Genomic DNA, 16,600 nt, shown 5'->3' with positions numbered 1-16,600 from the left:
GTTCGCCGGGCGTTTTCCGGCCAATTCTCACGAGTGTTCTGCCCAAACCGGGATCGGTTTGGGCAGAACGCTCGTGAGAATTGGCCGGCGTTGGGCAGCCCTGCGGACCGCCCTGCTCTCCCTGGCCCAGGTCCGTTCCTCGCCCGGGGCATGGGGCGGCCGCCCGGAAAACGTGCGAAAACGTCGCGGCCCACCCGGAGGCCCCGGCGCTGGGGAGCGTTCTCGGAGCAGAGTTGAAGGACGGGTGGCGGCCGGGCCTACGCTTCCGACTTGAGGGAGGATCGGGCGCCCAGGGATGGGGCTGACCTCAGTGGGGGCACGCAGGTTTCTCTCGCTCTGAGGTTGTCCGAAGCGCCGAAAGGCACCGTTGGCGCCGGTGTGGGAGGGGGAGGGGAGGCGCGGCCGCGGGACTCAGGGCTCCCCAGATGGAGGCACCGAGGGACAGGAACCCAGAAGCAGACGGCTGGCGAGCAGGCGAAACTGCGAGCCCGGGCTTCGTGGAGGGCCAGGCCCCGTGGAACAGCGCCAGGGAGAGGACCCCCGCAGGAGGATTAGCAGGAGGCATGGGCCGCGCCACACCCTGCCTCGCCGAGGGCTTCCTGGCGGGGATGGAGCGCGATGGCTCGCAATGCGGCGCCAGGTCCGGTGGTGCGGGGCGGCCGTGCAGACGTGGGGCGCCCGAAGCGAGTTCGCCGGGCGTTTTCCTGCCAGTTCTCACGAGCGTTCTGCCCAAACCAGGATGGGTTTGGGCAGAGCGCTCGTGAGAATTGGCCGGCGTTGGGCAGTCCTGCGGACCGCCCTGCTCTCCGGGGCCCAGGGTCCCTTCTCGCCCAGGGCATGCTGCGTGCGGGCCCCGGAAAACGCACACAATCGACCGGTCCCACCAGGGGGCGGTAGGGCAGGGGAGCGTTCCCGGAGCAGAGTTGACCGACGTGTGTCGGCAAGGCGAGCGCCTCCGTCTTTTCGGGCTGATGGGGAGCCCAAAGGTGGGGCTGTCCTCAGTTGGGCCACGCAGGTTTCTCTCGCTCCAAGGCTTGTCCCAAGCGCCGAAATGCACCGTTGGAGCCGGGGCGGGAGGCGGAGGCATTGTCACGGGCCTCGCGATTCCCAAGATGGGGGCACAGAGGGACAGGGCCCCGGAAGCGGAAGGCTGGGGAGCAGGCGAAATTTCGAGCCCGAGTCTCGGGGCAGCCCTGGCCCCATGGGACGGCGTCAAGTAGGCGACGCCCGCAGGCCGAGAAGCAGGGCCCATCGGCCTCGCCGCAGTCGGCCTCGCGTGGGCTCCTTGGCGGGGTTCGTGAGCGAGCTCTCGCGATGCCAGCCCAGGCCCCGGGGGAAGGCCCTGCAGACGTGTGACGCCCGAAGCGAGTTCGCGAGGCGTTTTCCGGCCAATTCTCACGAGCGTTCTGCCCAAACCGGGATCGGTTTGGGCAGAACGCTCGTGAGAATTGGCCGGCGTTGGGCAGCCCTGCGGACCGCCCTGCTCTTCGTGGCCCAGGGCCCTTTCTCGCCCAGGGCGTGGTGCGGCCAGCCGGAAAACGTGTGGAAACGTCGCGGCCCACCCTGTGGCGCCGGCGAACGGGAGCGTTCCCGGAGCAGAGTTGAAAGGCGGGTGGCGGGAGGGCGTGCGCCTCGGGCTCCTGGGGCTGCTGGGGCGCCCAAAGAAGGGGCTGTCCTCAGTTGGGTCATGCAGATGTCTCTCGTTCCAAGGCTCTTCCGAAGCGCCGAGTTGCATCGCTGGCGACGGGATTGGGCGGGGGAGGCGTGGCCGCGGGTATCAGGATTCCCCAGGCGGAGGCACAGAGGGACAGGACCCCGGCAGCGGGAGGCTGGGGAGCAGGCGAAATTTCGAGCCCGAGTCTCAGGGCAGCCCTGGCCCCAAGGGACGGCGCCAAGGACGGGACCCCCGCAGGCAGAGGAGCAGGAGGTGTCGGCCTCGCCGCTGCCTGCCTCGCGGACGTCTTCCCGGCGAGGTTGGTGCGCGAGCGTTCGCGGTGCCGGGCCAGGCACAGGGGGGGCGGCCCGTTAGACGTGCTGCGCCCGAACCGAGTTCGCCGAGCTTTTTCCGGCCAATTCTCATGAGCGTTCTGCCCAAACCGGGATCCGTTTGAGCAGAAAACTCGTGAAAATTGGCCGGCGTTGGCAGCCCTGCGGACCGCCCTGCTCGCCGTCACCTAGGGCCCTTTCTCGTCCAGGGTATGCCACGCTGCGGCCAGCCGGTAAACGCGTGGAAACGACGCGGGCCACAAGGGCGCGCCGGCGCAGGGGTGCGTTCACGGAGCAGAGTGGAAGGTCGGGTGGCGGCCGGGCGTGCGCCACCGTCATTCGGGTCGTTGGGGCGCCCAAGGATGGGGCTGACCTCATTGCGGACACGCAGGTTTATGTCGCTGCGAGGTTTCTCCGAAGCTCCGCAAGGCACCGTTGGCGCCAGAGTGGTGGAGAGATGCGTGGCCGCGGGACACAGGGTTCCCGATATGGAGGCCACGAGGGATAGGACCCCGGACGCAGAAAGCTGGGGAAGCAGGCGAGGGCTCGAGCCCGGGCTTCGTGACGGGTCCGGCCCCGTGGAACGGCGCCAGGGATGGGACCCCCGCAGGCCGAGGATCAGCAGGCGTCGGCCTCATGGAAGGCTCCTGGGCGGGGTTCGTGAGCAAGCGCTCACGGTGCCAGGCCCGGCCCCGGGGGGACGCCCTGCAGACGTGTGACGCCCGAAGCGAGTTCGCCGGGCGTTTTCCGGCCAATTCTCACGAGCGTTCTGCCCAAACCGGGATCGGTTTGGGCAGAACGCTCGTGAGAATTGGCCGGCGTTGGGCAGCCCTGCGGACCGCCCTGCTCTCCCTGGCCCAGGTCCGTTCCTCGCCCGGGGCATGGGGCGGCCGCCCGGAAAACGTGCGAAAACGTCGCGGCCCACCCGGAGGCCCCGGCGCTGGGGAGCGTTCTCGGAGCAGAGTTGAAGGACGGGTGGCGGCCGGGCCTACGCTTCCGACTTGAGGGAGGATCGGGTGCCCAGCGATGGGGCTGACCTCAGTGGGGGCACGCAGGTTTCTCTCGCTCTGAGGTTGTCCGAAGCGCCGAAAGGCACCGTTGGCGCCGGTGTGGGAGGGGGAGGGGAGGCGCGGCCGCGGGACTCAGGGCTCCCCAGATGGAGGCACCGAGGGACAGGAACCCAGAAGCAGACGGCTGGCGAGCAGGCGAAACTGCGAGCCCGGGCTTCGTGGAGGGCCAGGCCCCGTGGAACAGCGCCAGGGAGAGGACCCCCGCAGGAGGATTAGCAGGAGGCATGGGCCGCGCCACACCCTGCCTCGCCGAGGGCTTCCTGGCGGGGATGGAGCGCGATGGCTCGCAATGCGGCGCCAGGTCCGGTGGTGCGGGGCGGCCGTGCAGACGTGGGGCGCCCGAAGCGAGTTCGCCGGGCGTTTTCCTGCCAGTTCTCACGAGCGTTCTGCCCAAACCAGGATGGGTTTGGGCAGAGCGCTCGTGAGAATTGGCCGGCGTTGGGCAGTCCTGCGGACCGCCCTGCTCTCCGGGGCCCAGGGTCCCTTCTCGCCCAGGGCATGCTGCGTGCGGGCCCCGGAAAACGCACACAATCGACCGGTCCCACCAGGGGGCGGTAGGGCAGGGGAGCGTTCCCGGAGCAGAGTTGACCGACGTGTGTCGGCAAGGCGAGCGCCTCCGTCTTTTCGGGCTGATGGGGAGCCCAAAGATGGGGCTGTCCTCAGTTGGGCCACGCAGGTTTCTCTCGCTCCGAGGCTTGTCCCAAGCGCCGAAATGCACCGTTGGAGCCGGGGCGGGAGGCGGAGGCATTGTCACGGGCCTCGCGATTCCCAAGATGGAGGCACAGAGGGACAGGGCCCCGGAAGCGGAAGGCTGGGGAGCAGGCGAAATTTCGAGCCCGAGTCTCGGGGCAGCCCTGGCCCCATGGGACGGCGTCAAGTAGGCGACGCCCGCAGGCCGAGAAGCAGGACCCATCGGCCTCGCCGCAGTCGGCCTCGCCGAGGGCTCCTTGGCGGGGTTCGTGAGCGAGCTCTCGCGATGCCAGCCCAGGCCCCGGGGGAAGGCCCTGCAGACGTGTGACGCCCGAAGCGAGTTCGCGAGGCGTTTTCCGGCCAATTCTCACGAGCGTTCTGCCCAAACCGGGATCGGTTTGGGCAGAACGCTCGTGAGAATTGGCCGGCGTTGGGCAGCCCTGCGGACCGCCCTGCTCTTCGTGGCCCAGGGCCCTTTCTCGCCCAGGGCGTGGTGCGGCCAGCCGGAAAACGTGTGGAAACGTCGCGGCCCACCCTGTGGCGCCGGCGAACGGGAGCGTTCCCGGAGCAGAGTTGAAAGGCGGGTGGCGGGAGGGCGTGCGCCTCGGGCTCCTGGGGCTGCTGGGGCGCCCAAAGAAGGGGCTGTCCTCAGTTGGGTCATGCAGATGTCTCTCGTTCCAAGGCTCTTCCGAAGCGCCGAGTTGCATCGCTGGCGACGGGATTGGGCGGGGGAGGCGTGGCCGCGGGTATCAGGATTCCCCAGGCGGAGGCACAGAGGGACAGGACCCCGGCAGCGGGAGGCTGGGGAGCAGGCGAAATTTCGAGCCCGAGTCTCAGGGCAGCCCTGACCCCAAGGGACGGCGCCAAGGACGGGACCCCCGCAGGCAGAGGAGCAGGAGGTGTCGGCCTCGCCGCTGCCTGCCTCGCGGACGTCTTCCCGGCGAGGTTGGTGCGCGAGCGTTCGCGGTGCCTGGCCAGGCACAGGGGGGGCGGCCCGTTAGACGTGCTGCGCCCGAACCGAGTTCGCCGAGCTTTTTCCGGCCAATTCTCATGAGCGTTCTGCCCAAACCGGGATCCGTTTGAGCAGAAAACTCGTGAAAAATGGCCGGCGTTGGGCAGCCCTGCGGACCGCCCTGCTCGCCGTCACCTAGGGCCCTTTCTCGTCCAGGGCATGCTGCGCTGCGGCCAGCCGGTAAACGCGTGGAAACGACGCGGGCCACAAGGGCGCGCCGGCGCAGGGGTGCGTTCACGGAGCAGAGTGGAAGGTCGGGTGGCGGCCGGGCGTGCGCCACTTCATTCGGGTCGTTGGGGCGCCCAAGGATGGGGCTGACCTCATTGCGGACACGCAGGTTTATGTCGCTGCGAGGTTTCTCCGAAGCTCCGCAAGGCACCGTTGGCGCCAGAGTGGTGGAGAGATGCGTGGCCGCGGGACACAGGGTTCCCGATATGGAGGCCACGAGGGATAGGACCCCGGACGCAGAAGGCTGGGGAAGCAGGCGAGGGCTCGAGCCCGGGCTTCGTGACGGGTCCGGCCCCGTGGAACGGCGCCAGGGATGGGACCCCCGCAGGCCGAGGATCAGCAGGCGTCGGCCTCGCCGCAGTCGGCCTCATGGAAGGCTCCTGGGCGGGGTTCGTGAGCAAGCGCTCACGGTGCCAGGCCCGGCCCCGGGGGGACGCCCTGCAGACGTGTGACGCCCGAAGCGAGTTCGCCGGGCGTTTTCCGGCCAATTCTCACGAGCGTTCTGCCCAAACCGGGATCGGTTTGGGCAGAACGCTCGTGAGAATTGGCCGGCGTTGGGCAGCCCTGCGGACCGCCCTGCTCTCCCTGGCCCAGGTCCGTTCCTCGCCCGGGGCATGGGGCGGCCGCCCGGAAAACGTGCGAAAACGTCGCGGCCCACCCGGAGGCCCCGGCGCTGGGGAGCGTTCTCGGAGCAGAGTTGAAGGACGGGTGGCGGCCGGGCCTACGCTTCCGACTTGAGGGAGGATCGGGCGCCCAGGGATGGGGCTGACCTCAGTGGGGGCACGCAGGTTTCTCTCGCTCTGAGGTTGTCCGAAGCGCCGAAAGGCACCGTTGGCGCCGGTGTGGGAGGGGGAGGGGAGGCGCGGCCGCGGGACTCAGGGCTCCCCAGATGGAGGCACCGAGGGACAGGAACCCAGAAGCAGACGGCTGGCGAGCAGGCGAAACTGCGAGCCCGGGCTTCGTGGAGGGCCAGGCCCCGTGGAACAGCGCCAGGGAGAGGACCCCCGCAGGAGGATTAGCAGGAGGCATGGGCCGCGCCACACCCTGCCTCGCCGAGGGCTTCCTGGCGGGGATGGAGCGCGATGGCTCGCAATGCGGCGCCAGGTCCGGTGGTGCGGGGCGGCCGTGCAGACGTGGGGTGCCCGAAGCGAGTTCGCCGGGCGTTTTCCTGCCAGTTCTCACGAGCGTTCTGCCCAAACCAGGATGGGTTTGGGCAGAGCGCTCGTGAGAATTGGCCGGCGTTGGGCAGTCCTGCGGACCGCCCTGCTCTCCGGGGCCCAGGGTCCCTTCTCGCCCAGGGCATGCTGCGTGCGGGCCCCGGAAAACGCACACAATCGACCGGTCCCACCAGGGGGCGGTAGGGCAGGGGAGCGTTCCCGGAGCAGAGTTGACCGACGTGTGTCGGCAAGGCGAGCGCCTCCGTCTTTTCGGGCTGATGGGGAGCCCAAAGGTGGGGCTGTCCTCAGTTGGGCCACGCAGGTTTCTCTCGCTCCAAGGCTTGTCCCAAGCGCCGAAATGCACCGTTGGAGCCGGGGCGGGAGGCGGAGGCATTGTCACGGGCCTCGCGATTCCCAAGATGGGGGCACAGAGGGACAGGGCCCCGGAAGCGGAAGGCTGGGGAGCAGGCGAAATTTCGAGCCCGAGTCTCGGGGCAGCCCTGGCCCCATGGGACGGCGTCAAGTAGGCGACGCCCGCAGGCCGAGAAGCAGGACCCATCGGCCTCGCCGCAGTCGGCCTCGCCGAGGGCTCCTTGGCGGGGTTCGTGAGCGAGCTCTCGCGATGCCAGCCCAGGCCCCGGGGGAAGGCCCTGCAGACGTGTGACGCCCGAAGCGAGTTCGCGAGGCGTTTTCCGGCCAATTCTCACGAGCGTTCTGCCCAAACCGGGATCGGTTTGGGCAGAACGCTCGTGAGAATTGGCCGGCGTTGGGCAGCCCTGCGGACCGCCCTGCTCTTCGTGGCCCAGGGCCCTTTCTCGCCCAGGGCGTGGTGCGGCCAGCCGGAAAACGTGTGGAAACGTCGCGGCCCACCCTGTGGCGCCGGCGAACGGGAGCGTTCCCGGAGCAGAGTTGAAAGGCGGGTGGCGGGAGGGCGTGCGCCTCGGGCTCCTGGGGCTGCTGGGGCGCCCAAAGAAGGGGCTGTCCTCAGTTGGGTCATGCAGATGTCTCTCGTTCCAAGGCTCTTCCGAAGCGCCGAGTTGCATCGCTGGCGACGGGATTGGGCGGGGGAGGCGTGGCCGCGGGTATCAGGATTCCCCAGGCGGAGGCACAGAGGGACAGGACCCCGGCAGCGGGAGGCTGGGGAGCAGGCGAAATTTCGAGCCCGAGTCTCAGGGCAGCCCTGACCCCAAGGGACGGCGCCAAGGACGGGACCCCCGCAGGCAGAGGAGCAGGAGGTGTCGGCCTCGCCGCTGCCTGCCTCGCGGACGTCTTCCCGGCGAGGTTGGTGCGCGAGCGTTCGCGGTGCCTGGCCAGGCACAGGGGGGGCGGCCCGTTAGACGTGCTGCGCCCGAACCGAGTTCGCCGAGCTTTTTCCGGCCAATTCTCATGAGCGTTCTGCCCAAACCGGGATCCGTTTGAGCAGAAAACTCGTGAAAAATGGCCGGCGTTGGGCAGCCCTGCGGACCGCCCTGCTCGCCGTCACCTAGGGCCCTTTCTCGTCCAGGGCATGCTGCGCTGCGGCCAGCCGGTAAACGCGTGGAAACGACGCGGGCCACAAGGGCGCGCCGGCGCAGGGGTGCGTTCACGGAGCAGAGTGGAAGGTCGGGTGGCGGCCGGGCGTGCGCCACTTCATTCGGGTCGTTGGGGCGCCCAAGGATGGGGCTGACCTCATTGCGGACACGCAGGTTTATGTCGCTGCGAGGTTTCTCCGAAGCTCCGCAAGGCACCGTTGGCGCCAGAGTGGTGGAGAGATGCGTGGCCGCGGGACACAGGGTTCCCGATATGGAGGCCACGAGGGATAGGACCCCGGACGCAGAAGGCTGGGGAAGCAGGCGAGGGCTCGAGCCCGGGCTTCGTGACGGGTCCGGCCCCGTGGAACGGCGCCAGGGATGGGACCCCCGCAGGCCGAGGATCAGCAGGCGTCGGCCTCGCCGCAGTCGGCCTCATGGAAGGCTCCTGGGCGGGGTTCGTGAGCAAGCGCTCACGGTGCCAGGCCCGGCCCCGGGGGGACGCCCTGCAGACGTGTGACGCCCGAAGCGAGTTCGCCGGGCGTTTTCCGGCCAATTCTCACGAGCGTTCTGCCCAAACCGGGATCGGTTTGGGCAGAACGCTCGTGAGAATTGGCCGGCGTTGGGCAGCCCTGCGGACCGCCCTGCTCTCCCTGGCCCAGGTCCGTTCCTCGCCCGGGGCATGGGGCGGCCGCCCGGAAAACGTGCGAAAACGTCGCGGCCCACCCGGAGGCCCCGGCGCTGGGGAGCGTTCTCGGAGCAGAGTTGAAGGACGGGTGGCGGCCGGGCCTACGCTTCCGACTTGAGGGAGGATCGGGCGCCCAGGGATGGGGCTGACCTCAGTGGGGGCACGCAGGTTTCTCTCGCTCTGAGGTTGTCCGAAGCGCCGAAAGGCACCGTTGGCGCCGGTGTGGGAGGGGGAGGGGAGGCGCGGCCGCGGGACTCAGGGCTCCCCAGATGGAGGCACCGAGGGACAGGAACCCAGAAGCAGACGGCTGGCGAGCAGGCGAAACTGCGAGCCCGGGCTTCGTGGAGGGCCAGGCCCCGTGGAACAGCGCCAGGGAGAGGACCCCCGCAGGAGGATTAGCAGGAGGCATGGGCCGCGCCACACCCTGCCTCGCCGAGGGCTTCCTGGCGGGGATGGAGCGCGATGGCTCGCAATGCGGCGCCAGGTCCGGTGGTGCGGGGCGGCCGTGCAGACGTGGGGTGCCCGAAGCGAGTTCGCCGGGCGTTTTCCTGCCAGTTCTCACGAGCGTTCTGCCCAAACCAGGATGGGTTTGGGCAGAGCGCTCGTGAGAATTGGCCGGCGTTGGGCAGTCCTGCGGACCGCCCTGCTCTCCGGGGCCCAGGGTCCCTTCTCGCCCAGGGCATGCTGCGTGCGGGCCCCGGAAAACGCACACAATCGACCGGTCCCACCAGGGGGCGGTAGGGCAGGGGAGCGTTCCCGGAGCAGAGTTGACCGACGTGTGTCGGCAAGGCGAGCGCCTCCGTCTTTTCGGGCTGATGGGGAGCCCAAAGGTGGGGCTGTCCTCAGTTGGGCCACGCAGGTTTCTCTCGCTCCGAGGCTTGTCCCAAGCGCCGAAATGCACCGTTGGAGCCGGGGCGGGAGGCGGAGGCATTGTCACGGGCCTCGCGATTCCCAAGATGGGGGCACAGAGGGACAGGGCCCCGGAAGCGGAAGGCTGGGGAGCAGGCGAAATTTCGAGCCCGAGTCTCGGGGCAGCCCTGGCCCCATGGGACGGCGTCAAGTAGGCGACGCCCGCAGGCCGAGAAGCAGGGCCCATCGGCCTCGCCGCAGTCGGCCTCGCGTGGGCTCCTTGGCGGGGTTCGTGAGCGAGCTCTCGCGATGCCAGCCCAGGCCCCGGGGGAAGGCCCTGCAGACGTGTGACGCCCGAAGCGAGTTCGCGAGGCGTTTTCCGGCCAATTCTCACGAGCGTTCTGCCCAAACCGGGATCGGTTTGGGCAGAACGCTCGTGAGAATTGGCCGGCGTTGGGCAGCCCTGCGGACCGCCCTGCTCTTCGTGGCCCAGGGCCCTTTCTCGCCCAGGGCGTGGTGCGGCCAGCCGGAAAACGTGTGGAAACGTCGCGGCCCACCCTGTGGCGCCGGCGAACGGGAGCGTTCCCGGAGCAGAGTTGAAAGGCGGGTGGCGGGAGGGCGTGCGCCTCGGGCTCCTGGGGCTGCTGGGGCGCCCAAAGAAGGGGCTGTCCTCAGTTGGGTCATGCAGATGTCTCTCGTTCCAAGGCTCTTCCGAAGCGCCGAGTTGCATCGCTGGCGACGGGATTGGGCGGGGGAGGCGTGGCCGCGGGTATCAGGATTCCCCAGGCGGAGGCACAGAGGGACAGGACCCCGGCAGCGGGAGGCTGGGGAGCAGGCGAAATTTCGAGCCCGAGTCTCAGGGCAGCCCTGGCCCCAAGGGACGGCGCCAAGGACGGGACCCCCGCAGGCAGAGGAGCAGGAGGTGTCGGCCTCGCCGCTGCCTGCCTCGCGGACGTCTTCCCGGCGAGGTTGGTGCGCGAGCGTTCGCGGTGCCGGGCCAGGCACAGGGGGGGCGGCCCGTTAGACGTGCTGCGCCCGAACCGAGTTCGCCGAGCTTTTTCCGGCCAATTCTCATGAGCGTTCTGCCCAAACCGGGATCCGTTTGAGCAGAAAACTCGTGAAAATTGGCCGGCGTTGGCAGCCCTGCGGACCGCCCTGCTCGCCGTCACCTAGGGCCCTTTCTCGTCCAGGGTATGCTGCGCTGCGGCCAGCCGGTAAACGCGTGGAAACGACGCGGGCCACAAGGGCGCGCCGGCGCAGGGGTGCGTTCACGGAGCAGAGTGGAAGGTCGGGTGGCGGCCGGGCGTGCGCCACCGTCATTCGGGTCGTTGGGGCGCCCAAGGATGGGGCTGACCTCATTGCGGACACGCAGGTTTATGTCGCTGCGAGGTTTCTCCGAAGCTCCGCAAGGCACCGTTGGCGCCAGAGTGGTGGAGAGATGCGTGGCCGCGGGACACAGGGTTCCCGATATGGAGGCCACGAGGGATAGGACCCCGGACGCAGAAAGCTGGGGAAGCAGGCGAGGGCTCGAGCCCGGGCTTCGTGACGGGTCCGGCCCCGTGGAACGGCGCCAGGGATGGGACCCCCGCAGGCCGAGGATCAGCAGGCGTCGGCCTCATGGAAGGCTCCTGGGCGGGGTTCGTGAGCAAGCGCTCACGGTGCCAGGCCCGGCCCCGGGGGGACGCCCTGCAGACGTGTGACGCCCGAAGCGAGTTCGCCGGGCGTTTTCCGGCCAATTCTCACGAGCGTTCTGCCCAAACCGGGATCGGTTTGGGCAGAACGCTCGTGAGAATTGGCCGGCGTTGGGCAGCCCTGCGGACCGCCCTGCTCTCCCTGGCCCAGGTCCGTTCCTCGCCCGGGGCATGGGGCGGCCGCCCGGAAATCGTGCGAAAACGTCGCGGCCCACCCGGAGGCCCCGGCGCTGGGGAGCGTTCTCGGAGCAGAGTTGAAGGACGGGTGGTGGCCGGGCCTACGCTTCCGACTTGAGGGAGGATCGGGCGCCCAGGGATGGGGCTGACCTCAGTGGGGGCACGCAGGTTTCTCTCGCTCTGAGGTTGTCCGAAGCGCCGAAAGGCACCGTTGGCGCTGGTGTGGGAGGGGGAGGGGAGGCGCGGCCGCGGGACTCAGGGCTCCCCAGATGGAGGCACCGAGGGACAGGAACCCAGAAGCAGACGGCTGGCGAGCAGGCGAAACTGCGAGCCCGGGCTTCGTGGAGGGCCAGGCCCCGTGGAACAGCGCCAGGGAGAGGACCCCCGCAGGAGGATTAGCAGGAGGCATGGGCCGCGCCACACCCTGCCTCGCCGAGGGCTTCCTGGCGGGGATGGAGCGCGATGGCTCGCAATGCGGCGCCAGGTCCGGTGGTGCGGGGCGGCCGTGCAGACGTGGGGCGCCCGAAGCGAGTTCGCCGGGCGTTTTCCTGCCAGTTCTCACGAGCGTTCTGCCCAAACCAGGATGGGTTTGGGCAGAGCGCTCGTGAGAATTGGCCGGCGTTGGGCAGTCCTGCGGACCGCCCTGCTCTCCGGGGCCCAGGGTCCCTTCTCGCCCAGGGCATGCTGCGTGCGGGCCCCGGAAAACGCACACAATCGACCGGTCCCACCAGGGGGCGGTAGGGCAGGGGAGCGTTCCCGGAGCAGAGTTGACCGACGTGTGTCGGCAAGGCGAGCGCCTCCGTCTTTTCGGGCTGATGGGGAGCCCAAAGGTGGGGCTGTCCTCAGTTGGGCCACGCAGGTTTCTCTCGCTCCGAGGCTTGTCCCAAGCGCCGAAATGCACCGTTGGAGCCGGGGCGGGAGGCGGAGGCATTGTCACGGGCCTCGCGATTCCCAAGATGGGGGCACAGAGGGACAGGGCCCCGGAAGCGGAAGGCTGGGGAGCAGGCGAAATTTCGAGCCCGCGTCTCGGGGCAGCCCTGGCCCCATGGGACGGCGTCAAGTAGGCGACGCCCGCAGGCCGAGAAGCAGGACCCATCGGCCTCGCCGCAGTCGGCCTCGCCGAGGGCTCCTTGGCGGGGTTCGTGAGCGAGCTCTCGCGATGCCAGCCCAGGCCCCGGGGGAAGGCCCTGCAGACGTGTGACGCCCGAAGCGAGTTCGCGAGGCGTTTTCCGGCCAATTCTCACGAGCGTTCTGCCCAAACCGGGATCGGTTTGGGCAGAACGCTCGTGAGAATTGGCCGGCGTTGGGCAGCCCTGCGGACCGCCCTGCTCTTCGTGGCCCAGGGCCCTTTCTCGCCCAGGGCGTGGTGCGGCCAGCCGGAAAACGTGTGGAAACGTCGCGGCCCACCCTGTGGCGCCGGCGAACGGGAGCGTTCCCGGAGCAGAGTTGAAAGGCGGGTGGCGGGAGGGCGTGCGCCTCGGGCTCCTGGGGCTGCTGGGGCGCCCAAAGAAGGGGCTGTCCTCAGTTGGGTCATGCAGATGTCTCTCGTTCCAAGGCTCTTCCGAAGCGCCGAGTTGCATCGCTGGCGACGGGATTGGGCGGGGGAGGCGTGGCCGCGGGTATCAGGATTCCCCAGGCGGAGGCACAGAGGGACAGGACCCCGGCAGCGGGAGGCTGGGGAGCAGGCGAAATTTCGAGCCCGAGTCTCAGGGCAGCCCTGGCCCCAAGGGACGGCGCCAAGGACGGGACCCCCGCAGGCAGAGGAGCAGGAGGTGTCGGCCTCGCCGCTGCCTGCCTCGCGGACGTCTTCCCGGCGAGGTTGGTGCGCGAGCGTTCGCGGTGCCGGGCCAGGCACAGGGGGGGCGGCCCGTTAGACGTGCTGCGCCCGAACCGAGTTCGCCGAGCTTTTTCCGGCCAATTCTCATGAGCGTTCTGCCCAAACCGGGATCCGTTTGAGCAGAAAACTCGTGAAAATTGGCCGGCGTTGGCAGCCCTGCGGACCGCCCTGCTCGCCGTCACCTAGGGCCCTTTCTCGTCCAGGGTATGCTGCGCTGCGGCCAGCCGGTAAACGCGTGGAAACGACGCGGGCCACAAGGGCGCGCCGGCGCAGGGGTGCGTTCACGGAGCAGAGTGGAAGGTCGGGTGGCGGCCGGGCGTGCGCCACCGTCATTCGGGTCGTTGGGGCGCCCAAGGATGGGGCTGACCTCATTGCGGACACGCAGGTTTATGTCGCTGCGAGGTTTCTCCGAAGCTCCGCAAGGCACCGTTGGCGCCAGAGTGGTGGAGAGATGCGTGGCCGCGGGACACAGGGTTCCCGATATGGAGGCCACGAGGGATAGGACCCCGGACGCAGAAAGCTGGGGAAGCAGGCGAGGGCTCGAGCCCGGGCTTCGTGACGGGTCCGGCCCCGTGGAACGGCGCCAGGGATGGGACCCCCGCAGGCCGAGGATCAGCAGGCGTCGGCCTCATGGAAGGCTCCTGGGCGGGGTTCGTGAGCAAGCGCTCACGGTGCCAGGCCCGGCCCCGGGGGGACGCCCTGCAGACGTGTGACGCCCGAAGCGAGTTCGCCGGGCGTTTTCCGGCCAATTCTCACGAGCGTTCTGCCCAAACCGGGATCGGTTTGGGCAGAACGCTCGTGAGAATTGGCCGGCGTTGGGCAGCCCTGCGGACCGCCCTGCTCTCCCTGGCCCAGGTCCGTTCCTCGCCCGGGGCATGGGGCGGCCGCCCGGAAATCGTGCGAAAACGTCGCGGCCCACCCGGAGGCCCCGGCGCTGGGGAGCGTTCTCGGAGCAGAGTTGAAGGACGGGTGGTGGCCGGGCCTACGCTTCCGACTTGAGGGAGGATCGGGCGCCCAGGGATGGGGCTGACCTCAGTGGGGGCACGCAGGTTTCTCTCGCTCTGAGGTTGTCCGAAGCGCCGAAAGGCACCGTTGGCGCTGGTGTGGGAGGGGGAGGGGAGGCGCGGCCGCGGGACTCAGGGCTCCCCAGATGGAGGCACCGAGGGACAGGAACCCAGAAGCAGACGGCTGGCGAGCAGGCGAAACTGCGAGCCCGGGCTTCGTGGAGGGCCAGGCCCCGTGGAACAGCGCCAGGGAGAGGACCCCCGCAGGAGGATTAGCAGGAGGCATGGGCCGCGCCACACCCTGCCTCGCCGAGGGCTTCCTGGCGGGGATGGAGCGCGATGGCTCGCAATGCGGCGCCAGGTCCGGTGGTGCGGGGCGGCCGTGCAGACGTGGGGCGCCCGAAGCGAGTTCGCCGGGCGTTTTCCTGCCAGTTCTCACGAGCGTTCTGCCCAAACCAGGATGGGTTTGGGCAGAGCGCTCGTGAGAATTGGCCGGCGTTGGGCAGTCCTGCGGACCGCCCTGCTCTCCGGGGCCCAGGGTCCCTTCTCGCCCAGGGCATGCTGCGTGCGGGCCCCGGAAAACGCACACAATCGACCGGTCCCACCAGGGGGCGGTAGGGCAGGGGAGCGTTCCCGGAGCAGAGTTGACCGACGTGTGTCGGCAAGGCGAGCGCCTCCGTCTTTTCGGGCTGATGGGGAGCCCAAAGGTGGGGCTGTCCTCAGTTGGGCCACGCAGGTTTCTCTCGCTCCGAGGCTTGTCCCAAGCGCCGAAATGCACCGTTGGAGCCGGGGCGGGAGGCGGAGGCATTGTCACGGGCCTCGCGATTCCCAAGATGGGGGCACAGAGGGACAGGGCCCCGGAAGCGGAAGGCTGGGGAGCAGGCGAAATTTCGAGCCCGCGTCTCGGGGCAGCCCTGGCCCCATGGGACGGCGTCAAGTAGGCGACGCCCGCAGGCCGAGAAGCAGGACCCATCGGCCTCGCCGCAGTCGGCCTCGCCGAGGGCTCCTTGGCGGGGTTCGTGAGCGAGCTCTCGCGATGCCAGCCCAGGCCCCGGGGGAAGGCCCTGCAGACGTGTGACGCCCGAAGCGAGTTCGCGAGGCGTTTTCCGGCCAATTCTCACGAGCGTTCTGCCCAAACCGGGATCGGTTTGGGCAGAACGCTCGTGAGAATTGGCCGGCGTTGGGCAGCCCTGCGGACCGCCCTGCTCTTCGTGGCCCAGGGCCCTTTCTCGCCCAGGGCGTGGTGCGGCCAGCCGGAAAACGTGTGGAAACGTCGCGGCCCACCCTGTGGCGCCGGCGAACGGGAGCGTTCCCGGAGCAGAGTTGAAAGGCGGGTGGCGGGAGGGCGTGCGCCTCGGGCTCCTGGGGCTGCTGGGGCGCCCAAAGAAGGGGCTGTCCTCAGTTGGGTCATGCAGATGTCTCTCGTTCCAAGGCTCTTCCGAAGCGCCGAGTTGCATCGCTGGCGACGGGATTGGGCGGGGGAGGCGTGGCCGCGGGTATCAGGATTCCCCAGGCGGAGGCACAGAGGGACAGGACCCCGGCAGCGGGAGGCTGGGGAGCAGGCGAAATTTCGAGCCCGAGTCTCAGGGCAGCCCTGGCCCCAAGGGACGGCGCCAAGGACGGGACCCCCGCAGGCAGAGGAGCAGGAGGTGTCGGCCTCGCCGCTGCCTGCCTCGCGGACGTCTTCCCGGCGAGGTTGGTGCGCGAGCGTTCGCGGTGCCGGGCCAGGCACAGGGGGGGCGGCCCGTTAGACGTGCTGCGCCCGAAGCGAGTTCGCCGAGCTTTTTCCGGCCAATTCTCATGAGCGTTCTGCCCAAACCGGGATCCGTTTGAGCAGAAAACTCGTGAAAAATGGCCGGCGTTGGGCAGCCCTGCGGACCGCCCTGCTCGCCGTCACCTAGGGCCCTTTCTCGTCCAGGGCATGCTGCGCTGCGGCCAGCCGGTAAACGCGTGGAAACGACGCGGGCCACAAGGGCGCGCCGGCGCAGGGGTGCGTTCACGGAGCAGAGTGGAAGGTCGGGTGGCGGCCGGGCGTGCGCCACTGTCATTCGGGTCGTTGGGGCGCCCAAGGATGGGGCTGACCTCATTGCGGACACGCAGGTTTATGTCGCTGCGAGGTTTCTCCGAAGCTCCGCAAGGCACCGTTGGCGCCAGAGTGGTGGAGAGATGCGTGGCCGCGGGACACAGGGTTCCCGATATGGAGGCCACGAGGGATAGGACCCCGGACGCAGAAGGCTGGGGAAGCAGGCGAGGGCTCGAGCCCGGGCTTCGTGACGGGTCCGGCCCCGTGGAACGGCGCCAGGGATGGGACCCCCGCAGGCCGAGGATCAGCAGGCGTCGGCCTCGCCGCAGTCGGCCTCATGGAAGGCTCCTGGGCGGGGTTCGTGAGCAAGCACTCACGGTGCCAGGCCCGGCCCCGGGGGGACGCCCTGCAGACGTGTGACGCCCGAAGCGAGTTCGCCGGGCGTTTTCCGGCCAATTCTCACGAGCGTTCTGCCCAAACCGGGATCGGTTTGGGCAGAACGCTCGTGAGAATTGGCCGGCGTTGGGCAGCCCTGCGGACCGCCCTGCTCTCCCTGGCCCAGGTCCGTTCCTCGCCCGGGGCATGGGGCGGCCGCCCGGAAAACGTGCGAAAACGTCGCGGCCCACCCGGAGGCCCCGGCGCTGGGGAGCGTTCTCGGAGCAGAGTTGAAGGACGGGTGG

The sequence above is a fragment of the Neovison vison genome, chromosome 11 (assembly GCF_020171115.1).
Source record: "Neovison vison isolate M4711 chromosome 11, ASM_NN_V1, whole genome shotgun sequence".
Lineage (NCBI taxonomy): Eukaryota > Metazoa > Chordata > Mammalia > Carnivora > Mustelidae > Neogale > Neogale vison.
Note: the sequence above shows the minus strand (reverse complement) of the source record.